Source organism: Patagioenas fasciata, chromosome 3 (genome assembly GCF_037038585.1).
Source record: "Patagioenas fasciata isolate bPatFas1 chromosome 3, bPatFas1.hap1, whole genome shotgun sequence".
Taxonomy (NCBI): Eukaryota; Metazoa; Chordata; class Aves; order Columbiformes; family Columbidae; genus Patagioenas; species Patagioenas fasciata.
In genome coordinates this window covers 8,974,040-8,992,578 of record NC_092522.1, presented here as the reverse complement: position 1 = coordinate 8,992,578, position 18,539 = coordinate 8,974,040, and the positions used below count along the sequence as shown (strand labels likewise).

General features: G+C 42.2%; 1 long non-coding RNA gene across 8 annotated transcripts in view; it reads right to left on the bottom strand.

Annotated features, from left to right (window-relative positions):
• Nucleotides 1–1,011: 1,011 nt before the first annotated feature.
• Nucleotides 1,012–18,539, bottom strand: part of LOC139827498 (uncharacterized) — a 31,856-nt gene continuing 14,328 nt past the window's right edge. Inside the window, exons 2-5 of one of the 8 annotated variants that reach the window (XR_011738112.1) lie at nucleotides 16,600–16,736; nucleotides 13,153–13,255; nucleotides 9,918–11,006; nucleotides 1,012–7,819 (exon numbers count right to left, since the gene is read on the bottom strand). This is a non-coding gene — a long non-coding RNA (uncharacterized lncRNA). The remainder of the gene's footprint in view (nucleotides 7,820–9,917; nucleotides 11,007–13,152; nucleotides 13,256–16,599; nucleotides 16,737–18,539) is intronic. The other 7 variants (XR_011738113.1, XR_011738114.1, XR_011738115.1 and 4 more) reach the window with 7 other exon arrangements.

Here is an 18,539-nt window from a genome sequence, read left to right as displayed (position 1 = left end):
ACCTGTATGCAAAATCAGGCTTATGCACTCTAACGATCATTAATATATGTTCTGCCCTGAATTGTGTCACTCTGGGAAAGTCTGTGATTAACTGTATGAGTAAAGGAATTATGTGTTCCTCCTGCCTGTTTCACCCTGCTCCATATTATGTAAGACAAACCCAAATCAAAGAGGATTTCTCAAGTCCATGCAATTGTGAGAAAATTCCACTCCCTGTTGAATCATTTTAAAGGTATGTGCTTTATCTATACAAATACACAGAGATCGATATTTATTTATATCTACATAGATATATTTATATCTCTATATAAATACATATATCAATATATATGTATGAATATATATATAAATATATATAGAGAGAGGTCTGTAGCATCAGCGAGTGTGTGGCTAAGGAATGCGATCATCTGCAGTGTGCTGAAGCACGAGCCCTTAGCAACTTTCCTTATTTCATTGATTAGGAAAAATTAAAAGATCTTTTCTTTCTTTAAAAAGAGAAAGAACTGTGATAAGAAAAGGCTAAGGAGGTATTAAAGCCCCGCTAGTCTTTTTTTGTTTTGTTCCCCCCCCACCCCCGCAACTTCAACAGAGCCAGGAAAGAATGCTGGAAGTCATCAGAGGCATGGTTGGGATAGAGAGTGTTAATTCTTCCATATCTAAGCCTCTTTGTCGAAATTCCCTTTGTCTCTTGCCCCAAGTCATTAAACACTAATCCCATCACTCTTCCTAATCCGCTGCAGTGGAGCCAGAGTTCAGTTTCCGAAACTGTCTTTGTTGCTTTCCTAATAGACAGCTCGCTCTGGATTTTGGTTGGTTCGGTCACATTTAGGGCTTTCCAGCGCAGTTCTTTAATGAAGTGCCATTAATGAAACTTTTCCTCCTTCATGCAGTGTGCACGGGCATCAATTGGTTTAGTGTTAAGTAGGGTAAGGTGCCTAGTCATCTTAGCAGCCTTTGCAAAATATGACTGTCAAAGGCAAAACCTAGGAAACAAGACCATTGAAGAATATAGCCAGTGAAGTACTCGTTTAATTACTAAGGATTTACAAAAGAAAATCTGTTCTTTGTGGCTTACAAAAGGCAACAAGCTCAGAAAAGATAGTAAAGGGTTTGGGACCTGTTCCCTTTTCGCCCTCCCCCTCTTCCCAACAAATCCTGGAAGAGGAAATGTGGCTGAGCCAGGGCATCAAAGCCTGTTGTAAACTCTTTCCAACCTGCTGCAGGACGCTCACTTTTTAAGTGGGAGGTGTTTCACTCGATGCTAAAATAAACTTTGAGTCCTCTCCTGCCAGGAGATGTGGCCACATTATCCATATCAATTCTTCCGTGGCAGAAAGTTGGGCATCAGTCGATTCCTCCGTGCTGAAAACAAGAGCTTCTTCATAACCAAAGTGTTTCTGATGACAGAAGGTGCTTTGCAGAGTTGCGTTTGGTTGCTTAGGTATCATCTAATGTGGATGATGTTTTGAAGAGATTACTTTCTAGCCAGACTATGAATGGCAAAACTTTGTATTATTTCTTATGATAGTGATGCTCAAAACCATTCACATTCATTTCATTTACTATATGTGTAAGAAGGGAAGCAAAAATTCTTTTTGTAGAAACTCTTGAGAAAAACTGCTTGTGTCTGGAGCAGACACATCTCTAGCTTAAAACTTTTGCCAGAATGATAGATTCTGTATGTTTAAGTATAACTATTTCTATTTTGAAAAGCTTTATTCTGCAGCCAGGTACAAGAGTCCCCGAGATCCTGAGAGCATCTTTTCACTAAGTCTTGAGATTTGGATTGAATCTTCAACTTCCATGTTCTCAGTGGGATTCAAAATAAGAAAAAATGAAGACTGTGAGTGCAGGAAAAGTATTGAAGCTGGCAAACCTGCTGGCTGTATATATTATATTCGTTAGGTGTTAACATTTTTTCCTGTTATATGAATTATCTAATCACCAGAAAACTTGTGATATGAAATAAACCACATCTTATTGTACAGCACACTTCCCATACGCTCTATTTTACTACGTTCATATGCTGTATAAATGAGATCCAGGTTTGATTATTAAACAATTTAATTGCTCTGGCAAAGTTGATATTATAGTGCCCTGGAACAGAGTTCTCCAAAGGAAGATATTACTTAAAGGCTTTTTCAACAACTGGCAGGTCTGTGTTTGGTTTGTCTAGATTCTAGTTTTCTCCTTTTTTTTTTTTTAATAGTAGTTTATTTGCTTTTTTGTTTGCTTTTTTGTTTACTTTCTTATATTCTTGGATTTTGTTCTGGTTTGTTGTCAGAATGTTCTGGCAGGTGACACCTTAACTTGATCTTCTTCAGACATTTTGGTGCAATTATGTTGCCTCTCATTGTAAGCCGGCTCCATAACTCGCTTTACTAAAGAAATCTCTCAAATCCCCTGGGAAAATAAATCAGATCCATTTAAAAACCGAATAAATCACAACAAAGCGATTCATCTGCAAATGAAACCACAGCGTTCTCTGTAGATAAAGAAAAACAACTGTATTTTGCCACTTCATCAGCGTTTCTTCCCCCCGCCTTAAATTCCAATGTGCATCTACTGTTGGCAATAAAAGTTACGCTTGCACGTTGTTAAAATTTGTTCATATGCTTTAGCACTTCTACTTTCCTTGTAATTGACTTGCCAAGCCTCTTACTTTGGGGAATCGGAACAGCTTTTGCATGTGATGAGGAAAAATTTCCTGTACAAGTCACTCTGAAAAAAGAAAGGAGAGAAATTAAAAAAATCCAGAACGCATTGTGGTGGTGATTATAGGCTGTGCTGGAGCAGCACACACCAGCAGCATCACCAGCTGAGTGCCAGCTGTCTGCTAGACTCCGACCCTTTAAACTCAGTCCTCCCTCAAGCTGATCTGCCCATGGTGAATTAGCTCCCCATGGCTACATCCTGGCAGAGCTTTTCATTTAATCCTTCCCTTCCTTTCCATTTCCCAACTACTGACTTTTTTTTTTCCCCCACTCATCTTCTCTCTCTGCTTTCACCAACTGCAGCTCAGATGTAGGAGGAATGTTGGATGGGTCCATGCAACTTCTGGGGAATGTCTTCCGCAGGGCATGGCCCATAATGATTTGATAATCATTAAAAAAAGCATCTTGGGGACTGACATCAAAACAAGGAGTACTGGTTAACAGTGACGTAGCTTTCTCTAAACTGGATATGTTGCTGAGCGTAATAAACAGATCTTTAACTAGTTACGGATGTCTAGATCAAGGCTGGATGCCAGTCCTCAGCACAGGCTGATAGGGTGCAGGCCTGGCTTGCGTCGCTGCCGTTTTGGGACGAGCTTTCATGCCCATTTGCACGAGTGGCAGCATCCCCTCAGATTTCAGCCCAACTGAGCCTTGGAAAGTGCAGTCAGGCGATCAGCTCTGAGGGGTAACGAATGGATTTCATTATTGATTAATATTGATTTGTTGATATGGCCAGGAATGAAACATCTGTTTTTCTTTGGCTGGCGTTGATTTTCCCTCCTTCCCGTCTACAGGAGCCCATGCAAGGCTCCATACATGTGGAATTTTCTCATGAAGCCCTTGCTGTAGCTTCAACAAAAGGACATGAAGAATTTCCTTTCCTTTGCTACCAGTGGCATTCAGACAGAAAGAGAACCCCTAGAAAATGTAAAAGCTTTTGTAAAAACATAAGAAAAGCATTTAAAGCCTTTTCAAAGGAAGAAAACATCAATGTAAAGCCTCCCATAGTTGTCTGCCAGTGCAGTCTTTCTTGATTTGAAGAGCTTTTGCTGACCTTGGGGGTCAGGGAGGCAGAATTGAGGCTTTTGCTGGGTTTTGTTGTTGGTTTTATTGTTCTGCTGGTTTGATTTGAGTTCCATGATATCTTCTTTTTCATCAACATATGTGTGAACTGTGATTATACTTGAACATTTATTTACCCCGCCAGAAGCATCACTTTTTAAGTATGAAAATACCCAGGTATGTTGCTTTGACCAATAAGTTTCCCTGATACATGATGGGGGTTTCACTCTGATACCAAGCAGTAATCATCAATAAAGGATTTCAGTTGTGAGTTTGCATAATTACCTCAACTCATCATGGCAGGAATCAACCTGGTACCCTCGGAATGGACTGCAAAGCTGTGGAGATCAGCTCTTCTTTCCTACTCCCCCTTAACTTCCCAGGCAGTACTACTGATGGTCAAAATCAATGCAACTCATGAAGGAGCCACAAAACTGATGACTTCCAAAGAGATCTTCAGCCAAGTGGTAGAGTTGAGTGAGGAGAGGGAGACGGGGAACAGAGAGGTGAAGGAGGAGCGCTGGGAGAGACTTTGCTCACCAAAAGCAGGTAAACTGTCGAGAGAACTGGGAAGTTACAGAAATACGTAGAAAAGTTATGCGCATTTCCACCGTTCAACTGCTTATGTTCTAATACCTTGCCTCTTTGATGGCATCATTCCCTGCCTCGATAGCACTTCTGATAGCCTTAGGAGGCTTGGAGAACAAATGTCCTCAGAAAAGGGATTTAGTAAAAGTAAACCACCTCTTCAACCCACACCTTCTTCCCAAGCAACAGCACTAGAGCTGTGGGCATCCCTAGGATGCCTTCTTGGGAGGCTAAACAGAAAAGGCACGAGAAAAGTAGTTGTATTGTAAAAAAGAGAGAAAACTATTCCAATTCAAAGATGCTGGAACACTCAGAATACATTCAGGGTCTTCTGTTTCCTTCTTTCAATCTGTCTTCTCACAGAGTAAATGTTTTGGTGTGAATTTTCATGGGAAACAAAACCAGGCTTTTGTTAGTCCTTGTTTAGGAGAAGGGGAAAGTAGAGGTCCTTAATAAATTTATCAAAAAGATGTGTCACCTTTTCCACAGCCTTAATCCTCCTTCGTTCTTGTGTCTTTTGTCTGTAGCAAAATCTTCCCTGCCTCCAACCAAAACCAGAAAAAAATGCTCTAGTGCCCATCCAGTGACACTAGGCACTTGGTCTGAGGAGTTTCTGATTGTTGGAAGGTCCTAGAGTCATCTGTCCAGGTCTAGCTTGGAGAAGTGAGGACTAATGGCTTTGTCCAGGAGGAAGGTACAAGTAGGGTGGGAAGGACACACAGTTTCCAGAGCACCCTTCTGTTGATGTCAGAGTCCAGTGGTTCAAGGAGTTGGGTTTCCTGGTAGAAGTCGTGACTGTGCTCTCAAGCATATGGTTTTCCCCATGGAAACTTGCACTTGTGAACAAACTTCTCCCTGCAAAAATGTTTATAAAGGTATGTAGGTGAAATTCATTGGCCTTCGTTTTAGAAGAAGTCATATTCCATGACCTAATGGCCTTGGATGTCTGTGAACGATTCCAGATTTTAAACTGTCCCTGTGAAAAGAAGTGCCAAATTCTAAAATTATCCTATGAGAAAGGCTCATACAAAGATTCCTCTTTCAACGGGGTTTCCACATCAAGTTTCTGCTGCTCAAAGGACTTGCGGTGCAGTATGTCAGCTTTGATGATGGAATTATTACCCTCTTGCCTGGATTTTATTTTATGTTTGTTTTCCCTTCTCCCTCCAGCACCACCCTTGAAAAGTGCTAATTACCCATATATGCCCCCGCCTCTCCCCCCCGAAGGAGAAGCGGCAGCAATACCACAGCCCCGCTGCCATCGGGGCAGGGGTAAGGGCTTTCCAAGAGAAACACTCTGACAACACAGCTCTTGAGTGCCTCAGCCGTAAATCTTCTTTGGGAGCCTTGCCTGCTTTATGGACTCTGCCATTTTTCTCTCAGACAATTCAGAGCCTGCCCTGTTGCCTCTTGGAGAGGCAGAAAGAGCTCAGCTTGCTCTGGAGAGAAGAGGATTTCAGTTTTCTATGATATTGGGTGAAATGACTGGAAAAGCTGACAGGATACGATTCTTTTAAGCTAGAAAGTGGTAACAGTCTTCCACTGTCTGCAAGGTTAGTTAGGAAGTAGAGGGCAAGGAGACCTTAATCCATGTCTGTTAAGGGAAGGAACAGAAATAATCAGCTTAATACACAGTAAAGGAGATTTAAATTTAAACTTGTACCAAAAATGGTTAAGCACTGGAGCAGACTACTCAGTAACTGTGTGCAATCACCACTGCAAGAAGCACATCTGTTGATTGGGTCTAAGGAGATGCAATCCTGTCTCCAGTAGATGATGTGGATGACTCCTCAGAGACAAAACTCATCTCCATTTTGTATGGTTCCCTAAAGAGAGCATTCCCACTATAGAGATGCCAATATCTGGTTCCTAGATTCAAAAAATAACATAAGAAAAGCCATATTGGTTCAAAACTAAAGATCTAATGCAGTGTCCTGTCTGCTGTGGGGACCCACAGTGCATGGAAGGAGTGTAAGAGCAAGAGGGTCATGCAGGGATAATTTGAGGGAAGTATCTCCCACACTGCAGATTTTGGTATTCAGTAACTTCTGTAGCCAGACAGAGATGTTGTCTTTGTAAGGTCAGTGTGGTTGGCTCACCTGGTAGATTTTCACATTAGTTTTTTGACTCGGGAAGAAGCAAGTGGTCACGGGAAGGTGGAAGAGGCAAGATGGCAATAGAAGAAAAACCACAAGTTGTGGGGAAAGAGACTGGAGCATGAGAGAGGAGAAAGGCCTTGCCATGAAGGAAAGCAGATGGTGGCATTAGCCACAACATCAATGACTAAGTCCAAACCAAGTCTTCTCGTAATTATGTCTTTATGTTAAATCCACTGTCTGGGATACTGTTGCTCTCCACAGCTTAGATGTCGTGTTTGGAGCTGAATCAAACGATGGCCACACAACATTAATGTATTTGCTAGTCACAGAGTGAAACATCTGGGTACGAAAGACCCCGCTTCATTTCCAGTCCTCTGCTTGCCCCAGGGACCCAGTCCTTCCCCTGGGGGATGGAGGGGTGAGGGTGGGCTGCTCCACTGGAGGTGCTGGGGGGGTGATGGACCTCAGCACTGATGCTAGAAAGGCTCCAGTGCTGATGGAAATGGCACCTGGAGAATCCAAAACAGTGGGGAAGTGATGGAGATCCACCATGGCCAGGCTTATATCCAAAAACCAATGTACTGCTTTCCTGTGAACCTCTCTGTTCGTGGCTGGTTTAGCTGGAGAGGAACTGATGCCTTGAGAGGAGCATCTGAAACCAAATTGCTATCAATTATTTCTTAGGTTTGTAGTATTTTTGATCTGAAAAGGTTGATTTATTAAGTTTGGTTGCACAGGAGGAGTGTTGGGAGACGGTTTTAATGGGTCTGGATTGTCACTTAATTGGTTTTTCACGAATGATGTCTGGCATTCTTGGTTTTACACTGTCCTGACAGGAATGTATTTGAAACCAGAAGATTTCTGTTGGAGGAAAAACTCTCTTTCGTGGTCAGTGATTTGCTGTGAGAGCTACTGCAGAGGGGTGTGGGTCCCAAACCATCCCTTTTTTTCTTCACCCTCCTGTTCTCCCCCACTTCTGGCAGACTCCAGTACCCCTAAACCCTACCATTGACTTAGAACTTGTTCTTGTTGGAACATTTATAGATGTTGAATTATCTGAACTAAGTTACTGCCAGTGGCTATAATCCTGGAGACTTCTGTTCCATATTCAAGCATAGCCAGTGTTACATTGCAGAAGCTTGCGGCTTAACAATTTTAGTTGGAACTTTATTGTTGTCATCTTCGCTGTGTGTCCACATTTGTCCACCCAAGCTTGAGAGTACAGAGAGGCTTTCAAATTTCCGTCATCATGAGACAGCACTCCTCATCTTCAAGCTGGTAGATATCACTGGTGACAGTCTTCACCAAGAGGAAATCTGGAACTAAGCTGTTGCTTCGGTTAAAATATCTTTCCTAAAAAAAGAAAAAGGGATCCCTCTGTGTCAGGAGAGGATGAGGAAGCTAAGAAAGTCACACAGTGGTTGTTATGTCACATCTAGAAATTACATTAATAGAGCACTTCCACTGTCCCATATTTTTCTGATTTTGTGAATGTCACATGTAGAACAGCATCATGTGGTTACTAATTATGACTACCAAAGTGCAATTTGTAATAAGGCTAGCAGATGTTTGCAGCACTAAATATAAAACAAAAGTCAGATCAAACCAGCTCTTTTTGCCCAGGATATATCCACTCCAGATCATGTATAATGTGTGTTTTGTTTTTAAAACAAGTTATTTTCTATGAATTGTCTCTCTCGCACCTTTTAAGGTCTCGAATTGTGATGTGATCTGCTAGTTAAGGTTGCAGAAAATTATAATATTCCATTTGCTTGTAATTGGGTTGTTATTTTGCTTTCCGTCAGTCAAAGAGGAGTTTTGCCACTGATTACGGTAGGACAGGGTCAGCCCTTCTGTTTTGCTTTCGTAAGGATTTTAAAGGCCATGTGAAAATAAGGAAAGTTCGTGTTGACCAAAATGCCTGTGATGAACGAAAAGACAGTCATTTGCACTCATGTGAGAAGAGCACTGCTAAGAGCCATCAATCCTGCTTGTGACAGCGTATTGACACTTACTAGTCTTTAGGATTCATTTCTTAAAATGCTAATGCAGACAAGTTCCTGTTTGTTGTGGGAAAATATGGTGGAACTTTGTTAGATGAGACACTCGAGTGCAAATAAATGTTTCCTGTAAGAAAGCATTTGGCTGAATTTTCTTTTTTTAATCTCCTAAATTGTTTCCCCATGTCCTTAGTGACACCATTTGGGAAAGAAAAAAATCATCATCAAAAATAAAAGTCAACTGCACACATGCCAGAGATAATTGGAGATTTATAATACGCCCTATCTAACTTGTGAGCGTTGAAATAACATACGTGAGTGATGGGCTGAAACTTCATGGCATGAAGGATGCCTTTCTGGATAATTTACGTCTTGGGGGGTAGTATCTTAAAATCAGAGGTCCTGTCTTCACTCCGTGCACATTAAAAACCACATGGTGCTTTTCATAAGAGCCTGGGTTTGCCCCAGCAGTCTCAGCTACAATTTTTCCCTACTCTTTAGTCTTGCAGCGTGTGCTATGCACAGACCATCTGGTCACCATTCTGCACCCTGGCCGCGGCTGCTTTTAATGGTGAAATTATTTCTGTCTGTATACAGTTGGTAGGGTATTTTGCATACTGCACATGCTCAAGGTATTACATATGAAAGGCATTATGTAAGATTACAGGGAATGAAAAATACTCTGTTAAAAATTGTTAGTAATTGCCCAGAATGCTCTTGTGACACCACTTGATGATGCAGGTTCCTTAACTGCTGCTCTGAAACAGTCTAGTTTTTAATTTGCATTTTAAATTTTATCCACTGTGAAATTCTTAGATTTTGGTACCCTTATTATTGGCATCTCAGATGGCCCTTCTACAAGCCAGACCCTTGTGTCTGATCGTCTAAAGACATATCTAAATAAACAAAAAGTACAAAAAAGAGGAGTTTGGAAACATGCCCCAGGCTTTCACACCCTGCATGAGCATCACTCAGCGTGCAGCCCACGTTTCCCCACTTCCAGCCCTGTGCTCCTGGCCTGGCATAGGTGACAGCAGTTCAAACACTCACAGGTACAGCGAGGTCAGTGCAGCTGGTGGGCTGGATTTTAACAAAACAAATTCGGCTACTGGGCTTTAGGCTGTGCTGTTAGCATATCCGTTCCAGTCCTGGTCCTCTCAGGTTGTAGTCAAAGACCTAAAGCTCAGTTCACCTGCTTAACGTTAGCGATAAGCAAGGCTGAAAGTGACCCAAGGTTCTGGGGACATCCATACCAACACTAGCATCAAGTGAGGCTGGAGGGGACTCAAGGTTTCAGGGACATCTATACCATGGTTATATGTGTCCAGTGGGAGTGGGCACTGGAGGTCCAACCAGGGCATCATCAGTGGCTCTGGTTGGACTGACTCTAGCGACTATTCCCATAGATTTTGTACCTGCCAACACCTCCCCATGCTCCAAATAGGACGTACCTGTGGTCATCTTTTAAGCTTTCCTGTACCAATATGTTGGAAAAGGAGATGTTTCTGGAACCAGAGCTTCAGTTAGCACTGTAAAATCACCAGGATCATTTCTTAGGACAGCCAGCCAGCCACGTTGTTGAAGACATCTGTTTCTTCATACAGTGCAAAAGTGCTGTAAGAACGTTGTACAACCACCTGTACATCCATACAACCCTGTTCTGAGCACAACCATAACAATGCAGCACGAGTCCAGGGCCACGAAATTCAGCCAAAACACAGACAAAAAATTTAGCTGTTGGGGTGACAATTCAGCTTGAAAAAGCCAAACTGCAGAGCGGGATGCAGAGCTTGGGGAAGCCAGGGAGGCTTTGCTGGGCTCCTCTTGGCTCTGCTAAAGGGAAGCATGTTAGCACATCCCCAAAGGCAAGAGTGTGCCCAAGTGTTTTGGGGGCCTCTTTTAGTTAAATCTTGATTGAACCTTATTCTCTCACAGGTTTTTGGGGCAAGGTTGTTTTAGTAGGATCTGCTTGCCCTCACACACGTGCCTTTGGGCTGAAACAAGGAATGTTCCACCAGCTTTGCAGGGTTTCGGAGTCATGCATCATTTCAATCTAAAAATAAATCCCAAACGTAGTATTCTATTATTGAAGACAAGTTGAACTGTGCTTTCCACGCAGCGCCTAGAAAAGAAATGATGCTGCATTATATTTTCAGCTTGGGCATGAAGCCAGGACTAACTGCTCACTAATGTAATTATTACCAAAAATACTGTGGGCTTGTTTGTGGAAGGCTCTAGGTTCTTTGGTGAAGCTGGGCAAACTCTACCACCCAAAATCCTCTTTCTGTGTACATGGAGAGCTTAGAGGATATGCACATTTAAGCGTGCTCACTCAGAATCAGGTTTTTAACATAACTCCAGTAACTTTTAAATGGCTTTGACTACTGAAAGGGGAAAAAAAAAGTGGTTTAGAATTAATAAAACCACAAGGTGACTATGGGTTGTAACGGAGATCTTTCAGCAGCTCCTACTGAAACACAGAGGAGCCATGCTGGACCATCTCTTCTTAAGTCCTTGCAGACATCAGTGAGTTGTCCTGCCTTAAAAAAAAGAGAAGAAAAATCAATGGCACAATTTCACCCTGAATCATTTGTTCTGTTGGTGAAAGTCACAGGGAAAAGTTCTAAAATTATACAATTATAACAATAAATCAATTCAGCATGTCATTTCTGCTTTTCTACATTAATAAATTAACCATGTAACATTGTTCAAAATTATGTCAGTTACGCATATAATAATCTTTTAAATTAATGAAGTGATGAAGCAGTTTGATGACACACATGATTTACAGGGCTGCTTTTAGCTAATGTTAAAAGCCTTTCATTTAATAAATTGCCCCCTTGAGAAATTACCAAAAATGAATATTTTCTATGCTAAATGTTCCAAGGTTTACACTTTTTCAATATATTAACAAATGGCAAGGGAGAAGCATTTTTCAAAATATATCTTCTTTTACATATATTTAATTGAAATTAATTAGTATATTACTTTAGAAGGAAATGATCACAGAGAAAGGTGCAGGATCATTTATGAGAGTTTCTTGTGGCAATAAAACAGAATTTAAACAATGGAATTAATCATGTCCTTAAAAATTTTTTATGATAGATTAGGAATCATTCCAAGCTTTTTGATTAAATAGAAGGACATTCCATACAGATGGGATAAAAAAAAAAAAAATCCAGCTATTCCACTGCAATTAATATTTCCCTGGTTTCATTATGTCAGGATATGTGCATGCTGAATATTTACTGAGCTTAAAGCAAGAGTCCAAGTGAGGTTCACAAGATATATATTTTGCTTTGCTCTTCCTTGCGCTCGGCACCCTGATGTAATGTATGCACGATGTTATGAATGCTTAATATTTCCCATGTTATGCACGTCTTAGAAGAAGCGAGCTTTAAAGACACTTTCTCATAGGGTTGGTTGGGATTCAAGGAACATAACATGAAATGGTATAGTATGTCCTATAAAAGAGGTTAAAATGGAGGTTATAATTACGAAAGCTCAATAGATTTGAAAGCCAACACAGTGCCCTCTTGCATGTGATACTATCTCTAGAAAGGGAAAGAGATATATAGGACTATAAAGGAAAGCCTGTAATTGATGCTCTCTGTCCTTATTAGGATTTGTTTTAGTAACATCAGGGACTCGTTTTTGTACTACCTCTGAATAAATAATGTGCACAGTAGGTTGGGTCAATTCCTTTTCACTTTGAAATATTTTCAGCGGTTGCACTAAAACCAAGAATAATTCATTGGCTTTTTGTAAGGCAGCTGGATGTATTATGAAAAATAGGCGCATTAGCTGAGTTATTGGGGGAGTCTGTAACGGGGGCCAGCGTGAAAAAGAAGGGACCCCTGGCCTTTGAGGTGATGGGAGAGCATTTTCCAGCTCAATCAGGAGCATTTCTCAAAAAATAAACAGGATCGCAGAAAAAGACCTTGTTCCAGTGTTTGTATTTTAACGCTCCAGGGGTGAAGTCTGCCACATAGCAGAGACTCCTACGGGAGACCCACATATAATTACCCACGGACACAGCTTTGCCTCCTGTAAGTAAACCACCATAATGAGCACAGCTCCTCAAATACATATTTATTTTAAAAAATAAGTGAAACAGAACCATCCCAAAAAAGCCTGAAAATTGATTCCAGTGCAGGCTTTGTTTGGCTCCTGCTCCTGGCACTGATTGCGGAGTTTAATATCTCCGGCAAGTCGCTGCCTTATCCCAAGTGCCAAGTTCCAGATCTCTCAAACTGCTTCAGCCCTGCTGGTTACCTACGGTAGGAGAGACGTGGTGATGCTTAGCGAACGGTTGGGAAGTCCTTTGATATATCCTTGGGCGAAATGGTCTGCAGAAGGACAAACTAATTATTAATAGCAAGGATTAATGGATTAGTTGTGACTCGTTCTAAATTATTTCTACAGGTATCCCCTTTGTAGCTGCAACATCTGAAACTTGTGAGGATTTTTTGTTGGGGGGGTTGACTGGGTCGGGGGTTTTTTTGTGCAAATGTTCATTGTAGAGGTTGGGCTTTGCAGAGCTGCCTCTAGGGCATCTCTTAGTGCTCCCATCCCTGGAAAAATATCATCAAGGAAATCCTGTCTGTCCGTCCATCACCTTCCTCTTGCGCTGGGTAAGAAGAGAGAGGTTTTTCCTCGAGTATACATTCAATGTGAAAGTCCCACCTTGAAATTCAGTCTTCAGAGCAGGGCTGGCTTGGTTTGGATAGGTAGCAAACAGAAAAATCCAGATGTGCTCATATATTTCATGTAACTTTATTATGGCTTTCTAGGAAAAAAAAAATCTTTTAAAAAATCATCGTATGAGATCATGTCATGAACTTTACCAAAGGGTTTCCCTCTCTCCATAGAGCTTACTGCTCTGTAACAATGAAATTAAATACAGTACCTCTTCACAAATCTGTACTGGTTTCTGCCTGTCTTCCTGTTATCAGCCTGACATTTATAAATGGTTAGGTTGGGGTTTTGGCTTTAGAACTTGAGTGTGAAAGGGCAGGTTTATAATTTTTTATAATTTTTCAGAAATTATATCAATCTTAGCAAAATGAGAATTTCTGGGATGGTGGAAAATGATATTGCACGTGCTCTTGTGTACAAAATTTGTTAATCCAGAGATGGCTGTCAAAGCAGCAGGAGTTTGTCATGAGATCTGGGGAAGCCCAGTGTAAATACGACTTGTGATTTGTACAGAGCAGGGGTCAGGACTGTGTTTTCTGCGAAATCTGAAGTGTATGTGTGAAGACTTTGAGGATCAAATTATTGCCTTCTACTGTGCAATTAGTTTTGGTGACCATCTTCAAAGTGCTACCAACTTCTGGGTATTTGCAAAAGCATCTGCTTGTGTGAAACATAGCTTCCAAATAATACAACAAAGCAGAAGTGACTCTGTGTAGAAGTGTTACTCCCTGCCCTTGGGCAACCAACCCATCTGTAAGTTCAATCCATGAACAAAACGCATGGGTCCAAACTTTGTAGGGAAAGCTGTTGCTTCAAAAGCTACAGTGCGACCAGCACCCATCGGCTTCAATGTGGATTCTCAAGACATTTGGCCAATATTTAAATGTAGTTTAAAAATTATTGTGGGTCTAGTTATTGCTGTGAAACTTCCAGATGGCTCTAGATATTATTAGTTTAAGGGATTTGTTGAATGAGTATCTAGCCATGTTTTCTGTGGCTTCCGAACTAGAAAACTAGGAGGACTGATAAGAATAGGAACATTTATTTGTAAAATTGCAGAAATAATGATGTTTATTTCTCCTTTTTAATAGATTCATTCTTGTTTGTACTAAGAGAATATACATAGTAATACCAACAAACAGGTAGAATTAGTTGCCATGTTACAGAAAAACATGTCTGGCCATCAGAAAAAAACAAGGCATAGCTTAATACGTGCTTCTGTTGAGATGTACAGGAATTGCATCATCCTGTGTAACAGAATGTATCCAAATGCAGAGATAGGGCCAGAAAACCCATAGGTTTCTGCCAAGAGAGTTTCTGCCTGAGTATCTTTTTGGCAAGGAAAAAATTTGTCTCACTCTTCAAGTCCTGGAACAAATTGAGGGGTTGGTCTCTAACAGTAATTTGTCTAATGGGGAAATGACCTCAAACCGCCTCAAGAGACTTGGCAGAGAAGGGTCGAGAGGTTGTAGACGAAAAGGAGGAGTCATTGAGCAGGACCAGAGGCTCCCTCCTCCAATGTCATTTTGCAATGAAAGCTGTGGGAGTGAAGGGGGCAGTTTCAGCATTTAAAAAAAAAAAAAAGGCAAACAAAAAAACCCCAAACAAACACAGAAAAACGTGTTTTCCACTTTGAGCCCATGGCCTTGCTGAGTTTGTAGAACCTGCTGCTGCAAGGTCTGCTATACCTGGCTCTGTATGCCCGCCATGCCCCAGCAGAGCCATGTGTAATTTCGAGCTTTAAGCAGAAGATACTGGTCTATGTAAGCCTCTTTTTGCATCTACAGTTTGGCTGCAGCTCTATTTATTATGTGTGAAGAGCATGATCCAAGCCTTGGTCCAGGCAAGTGCCACACCATGCTTTTGTGTCCCAGTGTTGGTAGGACAGAGGTTTCTACACAAAGATAAACATTACAATGGGCCTGATTTCTAGTGTATTAAGCAGTAAATAAGCCTATATCAGAAGAAGAGAAGATTCAGAGAAGGACCTGGTTGACAACAGGTTGACCATGGGCCAGCAATGTGCCCTTGTGGCCAATGGTATCCTGGGGTGCATTAGGAAAAGTGTGACCAGCAGGTCGAGGGAGGTTTATCCACCCTTCTACTCTGCCCTGGTGAGGCTGCATCTGGAGTTCTGTGTCCAGTTCTGGGCTCCCCAATTTAAGAAGGACAAGCAATTACTGCAAGGAGTCCAGCAGAGAGCTACAAAGGTGACGAGGGGTCCGGAGCATCTTTCTTAGGAGGAAAGGCTGAGAGAGTTGGGTCTGTTCAACCTGGAGAACAAAAGGCTGAGAGGGGATCTTATCAATGTTTATAAATACCTCAAAGGTATTTATAAACAGGAGGATGGGACCAGACTCTTCAGTGGTGCTCAACAACAGGATGAGGGGCAACGAGCACAGACTGAAACATAGAAGATTGCATCTGAATATGAGAAACTTCTTCACTTTGAGGTGCCAGAGCCCTGGAACAGGCTGCCCAGAGAGGCTGTGGAGTCTCCTTCTCTGGAGACATTCAAACCCACCTGGACACAGATCCTCTGCCATCTGGTCTGGGTGAATCAGCTTCAACAGGTTAGTTGGACGACATGATCTCCAGAGGTCCCTTACAACCCCAGCCATTCCTTGATTCTGTGATCAGTCCTTACCATATCCTTACTGTCTATAACAAGGTAACATGAGGAGGAAGATCTATTGTTTCTTTTGTTTAGTTACCAGTAGGATCATCTGTAATGCTTGTGTCCTTTCAAAGTGGAAGTCACCCTTCATTTTGTGCACCAACTGTACTAATTTTATTAAAACCTTTTTTTTTCCACAAAGAGATCATCCTTCACTTAAAGTTATTCAGACTTGAGGGTTGGGGATGGCAGTGGGCAAGGCATGGGGTCTCACAGCTCCTTCTTACAGAGAGGTGAGATGGGGCACTCAGAGAGCTGAGGACTGGGTTTCCACAGGCTGCACAGCCCTGCTGCTCACTTGGGGACTGAATTTGTCCCCATACACTGTTCTTGGTAGACCACCAGCCCATGGTACCCCTGTCCTGGGGCTAAAGAGCCTCATAGATCATCAGCCTCCTGCACAGGGTAGTTTAGCATGCTGGAGAAGTTTGCCTGCTCGTATAATTGCCTAAATGAACTAAATTTGTTAAAAGACCAACCAGTCTCACCACTGGTATACTCAGCAGAGACTATTTGGGTTAGCTAAGAGGTAAGTGGTGAAACGTGGAACTAAACAACCCATTTATTAAAGAAGGCAAGTTGAGAGGAAGAAAAGGACAGGAATGGCTCCAAAGAGGAAGACTTGAAACCTGGCAGTTTGTTGGCTGAGTTGTAGAGCACAAGGTGATACCAGGCCAGGTGGGTATAAAGCAAAGGTTGTGGTATCAGGATCAGACTGAGCTTCCACGGAGGAGGGACGTTTGTGGAGCCTGACTCACCTCTGCTTCACCACTTTGTGCTGCCAGTTTGGCCATTGCGAAGGAGACATGAGAAGTGCCGGTCCACAGTGTTGTCTAATAAACTACAGGGGACTGAGTTCATCCAGCAGCTGTCTGCAGTGTCAGCGAGAATTTGCCTGGTGTAAAGAAATGACATGACAGAAAAAGTATTCCCCGGGAGAGGGGAAAAAAGTACAAGTCAAAGTGGTAGTGGAGGGGTCACTACTGATGCACTATGTGACAACTGCAAGGGTGAGGACTGTATTTGGGAGCAGTCATCACGCCTGCAGAAGCATCTCTCATCCTTTAAAAATAACTATTGGAGCAAGTAAGTGCACTTTAATTAGAAACTACATGAATTACTACTGGCAGCAGCTTTTTGCCTGAAAAGCATAGAATTCTTTGCATTTTGGATAGAAAATATTTACCGGGAAATCCATATTTTTCATATCCGCAGCTAGTTCTGCTGATTTGGAAGCTAGCAGAAAAGAACATTATCTTTCATTGCGGATGCTGTTTGAGGGTACAGGCAGCTTTAGGTAGTCGCAGAGGGTGAAAAATGTTGTGTCTAGACTGCCAGCTCGGATGCCAAGCTGCTGTCCAATGCAGTGAAAAGTATGAAGATGTGTCAGGTCTTCTGCAACTTTTCATGCCTGGAAATGCCAGCAGGACCCTGGCAGACCACGCCAACATGAAGGGGTCAGCGAGACATAATGAAACATCCATGAAGGAAGATGCATCCCAGCGTTATACAGACATTTGCACAGGTTTGCAGGGCAGCCAGGTACTCCATATCTCACGTTATGTTAGCTGTTTATAAATTATTCCCTAAGTTTTATCACACATGAATATTAATTTTTAATGCTTAAATACACATTAAGAATAATTTTCACTAGAGGTTGCTCCCTCATTCCATCTGGAGCAAAGCTAAGGAAGTGATACATGCAAATTTGAGCAGGGGTTGGTACCATTAATCCCTGACTTGTCTTCCTGGGGGGAACTCACCAGCCCAAGGTCTGTCGGAGCTTGCAGCCTGGCTGGGAGCCGAAAAACCCTGGATGAAACCCTACCTGTGTGCCAAAGGTCCTTCTCTCTCTAAACTTGCCGCTCCCACACCCAGAGGAAAGCGCTCGTGCTCTCCCGCTTTCCCACAAAGACTAAATCTTTCAGTCGCCTCCCACACAAGCGAAGGGAAAGGATGGAGCAAAAATGCATTTTAATGAGCATTTGAATAATCATCAGGAAGAGTTCTTGTCACTGACATAGCATCTTTTGTTCGAGCAATTTATAAACATCCATTAAGCCTGACAACATCCCTGAAGGGTAATTCTTTTTTTTCACTCTCGGGAGGCGGAGAGCTGGGATTTGCTGGAGGATAGGGCAGGAAACGCGTGGCGGGGCTGGAAATGGGAACCCCTCGTGCGGGATTTCCTCTCCCCCCTCCATAGGGTTTCCTCTCGGCTCGCTAATCGCTAAGCGAGATCTTGATGACCAGATGCTCATAGATAATGTAGCTCAAATATTGCTTCCGTTCTGCAAATTGCACGCTGGCTTGGTTCAAAGGCCAAATCCTATTCTGCCATCAGCCGATGGCGGGGATCCCATGGAGCATCGCTGGAAGGGGCACCAAGCTGCAAGAGCTTGAAAAACAAAGCTAAATGCTTGAAAACTTTTGCAGCCGGGCACATTTGCAGAGCTGTGTTGTTCAGAGCATTTTCTTTCACTGGAGAAAACCTGCAGGGCTTTAAATAAGACTGTTTCTAAAGGCACATCCAGGTGCTTTATCCAAAACCACTGGCAAGGCATTTCCCTACCAGACAGCGTGCACGTTCCAAGGGGCAGTGACAATATTTCTTCTCTGACATCACCAGTTAAAAGGATTTATTTTCAGTAAAATAGAGTATTTCAGTTGTGTGATGGGCAAAAAAAAAGTACTATAT